The sequence below is a fragment of the Notolepis coatsorum genome (genome assembly GCF_963971535.1).
Source record: "Notolepis coatsorum genome assembly, contig: SCAFFOLD_650, whole genome shotgun sequence".
Taxonomy (NCBI): Eukaryota; Metazoa; Chordata; class Actinopteri; order Aulopiformes; family Paralepididae; genus Notolepis; species Notolepis coatsorum.
In genome coordinates, this window is record NW_028170454.1 from 89,473 (window position 1) to 96,928 (window position 7,456).

Consider the following 7,456-nt stretch of genomic DNA (forward strand, 5'->3'; position numbering starts at 1 on the left):
CCAACCTCCTCCAATGTACAGTTTCTACGTCAAATGTATATACTCTCTTTTCTCGACTCTTTTTATATCACAAACAGTACTGTATTTGCAAATCTGGTATGTCATAAATGTATAGATGTAGCAGTACTGTCTATCTGTATGTCATGTATGTCATATATGTTATGATGAATTGAAAATGGGGGACCCTGATGTAAACAAGACGAAAGTCTTTCTCTGGTCTGCATCCCCTTAACAATTGTGTGTATTGAGCCGTACTGTACTGTACCCATTCTGCAATCTGTTAATACAGTTTTCAATCAATCAATCAATCACAGCATCATACTTTATATATTAATGTTTTACTTATTACTTCATGGTACATTTACTTAAGCCATTTTCTTTATCTTCTTATCATAATATGACTTGCGCTCTATTGCGGCTGGTGCTCTTACTGAGCTGACCTGTTTCGTCCTCGTCAAATACATTTCATTACATGTGCCGTTGACCCTGTGTTAATCTACACATGACAAATAAATAATGTACATATCCCTTACCTACTCTTAGGTTACGCTGCTGGCTAGTATGACTTACTACCATAGTGTCTTTATACCTGTATCACTGTACATATTAATACTACAACTCTGTACATACAATACATCTGATTAACATGATTACCCAGTAGTACTAATTTATATATTTTATACCCAGTTTAATCACCTGTACATTGTATATTACTATTGCACTTTACTGTTACATTTGCACTCTGGTTGGATGGCAATTTTTATTTTATTTTTTACTGTTTTTACTGTACTCGTGCTGTATGATGACAATACATTTGAATCTAATCTAAAGGGAAAGTGAAAGTGAAACTACTCAGCCAATGGGGTGAGATGGCCAAGTTCCAGGGAGCAGGTGACAACACGGCACAATCGCTGAAACTCATAGAATGTTTACAGGCTTTTATAGGACAAAATAGTCTAACATATTTATAAGAGTTATTTATAGTAACAAGACATTATGCAATGAAAATACAAATAGGTGAGACCATTTTGACATGAGGACGCCACGCGGGCCACACGTGAACTTCTAGAAGACTCATCTCAATAAGGGAAGTTGGGACTGACCTCTTGACCTCACATAGGTTAAACCTCTTGACCTGTCCATCAAAGTTTGACAGAGCCTAACAGTGCATACTGCATCAAAACACGACAGCAGCCAGAGAGAAGCTGGCTGACACACAAGCTCAGCGAACATAGAGAACAGATGTATAGTAATCAGATATACAGAGTAGAATAGATATTGATAACAAAGCCTTTGCTACTAAAACCAACGCTGAACCAGAAATGTTTTGGTTAGCAAGGTTTTAATGAAAATGCATGTGTTTGCGAAGTACTGAGCATACTACTGGATAAATTAAACTTGCATTATACTGCACAAGTTGTGAGATAATTTGTTAAATGGATGTTTTGATACTGTTTTGATACTTTCCTGTTGTAAAACCAAATCTCAATTAGATTAGATTCAAAATGATTGTCATTATACAGCATAAGTACAGTACAACGGAAATAAACTAATCAACTACTGGTATTTCCACATTTATTTTGGATTCTACATTCATCATGGAGACATGTGGAAGAACCCCCCCTCATGAATTCAAGACATCATAGGTTGAGTAATTGATATACAAATGATAATTCTTTGGGGGAAGTGCTCCTTCAACTCCACAAGTGATGACACCACACCAGTAAAGGCCAACATGAATATGAGGATTTATGTTTTTGAGCCAATACAGATCTCTGGGCAGCTAGGAGTACAAAGGTGATGACGTCAGTACTGCTATTTTAAACCTTTCTCAGATGTTACATTATGACAAGTTGCATAGATTATGGCGACATAGTTTATAGATTTGCTTGTCCGGGCGCCCGAGTGGCGAACCACGTAATGCGCTGCGTCGCAACACGGCCCACCCGGGTTTGATTCCCGGACCCCGCATTCTTTGCCGAATGTCTTCCCCTGCTCTGTCTCCCATTCCTCCTCTCTCTCTCTCTCTCTCTCTCTCTCTCTACCGGACTGCCCGGTAGTAAAAACCCAATCAAAATATATTTAAATTTTTTTTGCCTTGGCCAAACTCCCCCCTGGATGCCGCTCTGAGATTTATCTCCAATTCACCATATAGGACGCATCACTGTACACTTTATTCACTAATTGGTTGGACTTCACTGGCTACACTCAGGTTGCAGCACTGGTATGTTTTTATATACTGTATAAGGCTGTTCTTGGTAAACTTCCATGGTACATCAGTTCCAAGCTTGAATTCATTCAATACTCCCTAGATTTAATTTTTTGATCCACTTTTTTTCTCCTATTTTTCTATTTTTCTCCCATCCCAATTTAGCCGTGCCAATTCTCCCCTCCCCTGTGTTGAACGTTGCTCATATGCCCCCCCACTGGTGGGCTGTAGGGAGGATAGAAGCCTTGCATCACGTGTCCCCTACGATACATGTGGAGGCAGCCTGTCACATCTTTTCACCTGCCAGCGCGGACTCTCATTTGGCGAGGTGTAACGTGTGGGAGGCTCACACTACCCCCGCCATTTTCCTGTCTCTGCTGTGCAGGCGTCCCCCAACCGACCTGTAGGAGTCGCTGTCCACAACGTCCAGATGACCACCCATCGACTTCCACCCGCTAACTCTGCCAATTGAGTTAGTATGACGGCCGGCCCAAGCCGGAGGCAACGCTGACAGCCGGAGTCGAACCCGGTGTCTCTTGCGTTGGTGATGAGCGCAATATCCGCTGCGTCACCCAGCCGCCCGCACCTGGATGCACTTTTAAATACTGCCGGTGCGGACTGAGGCGTGTAAAAGAAGCCTATTTTATTTTGGTCCTTGGTCCTGGAAGGACCTCCAGACACCTGCTGCTCCTGCTTCGATGTTGAATTAAAAATGTTGGTTGATTGTTATTGTTTTATTGTGCTTGTATTTTTTTTAAGCTGAATTTGACTTTTCATTTTAAATATCGGTTGTATGGTAGTCTACTGTATGTGTCTTGTATGTGTCAGACCATCCCTGGAGACGTCCAAAAACCATCCCAAAACATCATCATCGTTACAAACAGTATATTTAAGGGTCCATATGATGTACACTGTGAACGTAACAGTGATTATAAAAGCAATTGGGTCAGATTACGAACTTTGTTCCCTTGTGATTGGAGTATCAACAAAGGAGGGCGGGATTTGAGACAATTGTTTGTTTCAAGTTTTCAAGTACAAGTTTGTTTATTATTTGTCACATATAAATACCTGTACTTTACGGTGAAATGCTTGGTTCTGTATGAGCCCCTGAGAGTGTGCTTCATACAGTAAAAAAATAAGTAAAAAAGTAAGTAAAAGAGGAATATACAATATACAATACAATATACAATCTAAAGTACAACCTAAGTACAATCTAAGTACAAACAACAAGCAAAAGTGCAGACAATGAGGTACAAATGCGGACAATGAGGTACAAAACTTTAAGGTAAGGTGCAAATGCAAATGAGGTATCAATTGTAACTATAATGCTGTTGTTTTATGGGAATCTATGTCACTCACTCACAGGGTTTCAGTTTCATGCATCGGCTGCCAATGGGTACCGACGGAAAATAACAAAGGAACAAATCATATCCTCACGTAATCATGTAATCTGAGCGACCTGGGACTGAACTCCACCCTGTGTCGGGCGGTCGGCGACTTCCAGACAGGCAGACCACAGGCGGCGAGGCTGAAGACGACTCAACAGAACTTAATAAGACACCCAGACTCTCTGAAAAGACAGCAGTATTATTCTCAAAGGAAGGACATTGAAGTGGGAGATGGGGCGGCCCGCGGGTGTGGCATTTGCGTCGCCCTGCATAGTGGTGTGAGTGGCACGCAGGCTGTTTGTGTTTTCCTTCGGTCATGACATGCTTTATCGGTGGGGGGGGGGGGGGGGGGGGTGTCTTGGATAGGGATGTGGTGGGGATTGATGTGTGGGGTGTTTGGGGGACTGGCTGTTCCGCGGGGGTTCACATGCCTTCGAGCAACACTGTACTTCTTGTACTTGTTTTATGCCTATTCGTATGTCTGCACATTTACGTTGCACTACTTTTATTGTCTTTTATACCTATTCTTATGTCTGCAATTTATGCATTGTTTTTATTCTGTCAACTGTGTGCTGATTTTATACCTATGTTCATTTTATACTAATTGCTGTGGGGCACTCTGGATTTGCATGAATGAAAGTCCATTTCAGGGCTTGTAGGTACTGTATATGCATTACAGCCTCTAAGAATGAGACGACTGAACAAAGTCCCTGACTTGCACACGTGCAAAAGATCTGGCACAGATCTGATCCCTTCATTGTTTTCTAAGAAACGTTGGCTCCTTCATGCAAGGTTATGGGGCCATATAGAAATAAATCGTCCATCTACCAACTATAAATTACAAGTGCCCTAGGAATTTAGCACTATAGCATGACCAGGCCCCCCCCCCCCCCCCCCCCCCAAAAGGTAAAAAAAAAAAAAAAAAAAAATGTCATACAGTCAACATATTCGTAAATAATAGCGCTGCCCGAGGCTGGGCATGATACAGTCAACATATAGCAAGAGAGAGAGCGAGAGAGAGCTCCCGTTCTACAGTCAATATACAGTGTACAGAGAGAGAGACACATTGGAAAGAAATTGAAATGCTATTTGGCCCTAAACAGAGAGTACACAGTGGCAGAATACCTGAGCACTGTGACTGAAGATCCTTGACTAGGTACAGACTCAGCGAGCACAGCCTAGCCATCGAGAAAGGCCGCCATAGGCAGACTGTGTGTGTTAGAAAGAGAAAGAGAGAGAGAGAGAGCATGTGTGTTAGAGAGAGAGCATGTATGAGAGAGATAAGCAAAGATGACCCCCTAAAGGATATTCAACTTTTAATGAAAGAACAAAACAGAAGGAAAAGATAACTTCACAAAGGCAACATGAATATACATAGATCCAAAAGGACAAAGATCAACACTTAAATCCAAAGAGAAGAGGGTCTATACCAGAGAAAACAAAGCAGCAAGGAGCCAATGGCCGACAGCTAAAGGCTAGCCAGGTAGGCTAGCCACACACAGCTTTGGCCAACGGCCCAACGCTACCCAAGCTACACAAACGACCAAGACAATGAATTCACACACAGCACATGTCGTATCTCCAAATGTTGTGAAGTAACATATGTTTTGCCTGGAAAAAAACATCGTTATTAACAAAACATTCGGGAGGGGAAGGAAGGAAGAGTGGGGTAATGTCATGATTTTCATTAATCTTACCTGCACCAAGGAACGCAGGGCGAAAGGCCGCAACACAGGTCTCCACGTTGACAAAAGGCCTCTCGCTGGCGGGACAAAAATAACCCCCTGCTATTCTCACGGCTAATGTCAATGGTCGTAGCACAAGCTAACAGCTAACTCAAGGCTAACTGATAGCATCAAACGAACGTTCCCAGCCGAGCGCAGCCGGCAGCTAACGTCGTAGCTAAACAGCTAACTGGCTAACAGTTAGCTCAACCAGGCTATCGCTAACCATTAGCTAACGCAGAAGCAAGCTATGCGGCTACATACAGGTGCTGACACCAGGCCACACACCGTTAGCTACTAGTAGTACTACAACAGCTAGTCGGCCAGTTTAGCTCCAGAGAGAGAGAGAGAGAGAGAGAGAGAGAGAGAGATGTCCACGGCGGGAATAGAATAGAGTTAATAGAATAGGTTAAAAACTCACCAAACGTCCAAGAGGATGGAGACAACCGCGTGGAGTTGACGAAGTTCATCTGCCAAACGACCATCCTCTTCATCTTGGCTGTATGCGCTGTCTCTAGGTTAGCTAACGCTAGTTAGCCTTTAGCTAAGCTAGCTACTAGCCGACATCATCATGGCTATACCATGACAAGGCTCCGGCCATTTGTCCCGCCAGCGAGAGGCCTTTCGTCAACGTTCCTTGGTGACCGACCGACTGATAATGACCGACCTCTTCGTCTTGGCTGGCATAACTAAGCATAATAGTCAAAAGCTGCACGCGCGAAATAGTCAAACGCAGCTGACTCACGCCGGCGTACTACACATGATGTAAGTAACCACTCCCTTCGTTGAAACCAATAGTATGTCTGCTGCAGAGCCCCAGAGGCTGAGCTCCAATAGTGAGTATGTCTGCAGACCCAGGAACAAGTCAGACACATTCTACAAACGTGTCTAATGTGAAATATATAAGCATATAAGCAAAACTAGATTTTAGGTCTGTGATGAAAAAGGGCCTCGCGGGAAGGGGGGCCTCGAAAAAAAAAAAAAAAAAAAAAAAAAAAAATTAGTTTGCGAGGCCCCCCTTCCCGCGAGGCCCTGTGCGACCGCACTGCTCGCACACCCCCTGAGGCGGCCCTGAGCATGACATCATCAGATCGGTCTTAATTAGGTCATCTGATGCACATGCCATCTCAAGCTCCGCCCCCACTCTTCTTGATCCTTCAATCACAACCACTGCCTTCCTCGAACCAACTTCCATAAACTTCCTGTTTATCCGAGGGAAGCAACAGTTGTGATGGAGGAGGATCAAGAAAAGAGGGCCCATCTTTCTTCCGCAATGTATAGTCCATCATAGGCATTTTGTTGAAATAGGCTCACGCACACAATCTCCACTCTGCATTTGATTCGATCCGATTCGATTAAATTAAAATTTTATTAAATTAAATTAAATTAAATTAAAATGTATTGTCATCATACAGCACACAAAAAAATGTGGCATCCAACCAGAGTGCAAATGTAACAATAAAGTGCAATAGTAATATACAATGTTTAAACTCTGTATAAAATATACAAATTAGTACTACTGAGTGTAGTGCTAATCAGATTTATGTACAGAGTTGTAGTATAATATGTACAGAGATACAGTATGGTAGTAAGTCCTACTGGCCAGCAGTGTAACTAGTAAGAGTAGGATATGTACAGATATAGATATAGTAAAGGACTATGTGCAGGTAAGCCTGAATAGGTATGTATGTGGAGAGAATAAATATATATATATTATATTTATAATGTTTCAAGCTTTGCACCTTGGGCATGGAATGGGCTACAGGACCATATCCACTTAGATACCCTGGTCTCCCTCTGCGAGTTTTACTGTCGTACACTTTTACTGTTATGTAGACTGTTCTGTTTTGTGTTTTTATGTTTACGTGTGATGTATTGTGTACATGCACTTTTATTATGTTCTTGTGTGATGTACCGCACATTTTATTGCCGTCTGATGTTTGCGGGTGTTATTGCTGTCATCTTGGCCAGGTCTCCCTTGCAAAAGAGATCTTGTATCTCAATGGGACTTCCTGGTTAAATAAAGGTTAAATAAAATAAATAAAAAATATATATTATATTTATAATGTTGTTATAATTATATTTATAGTGTTTCTGTATATACTATATATATATATATATATATATATATATAT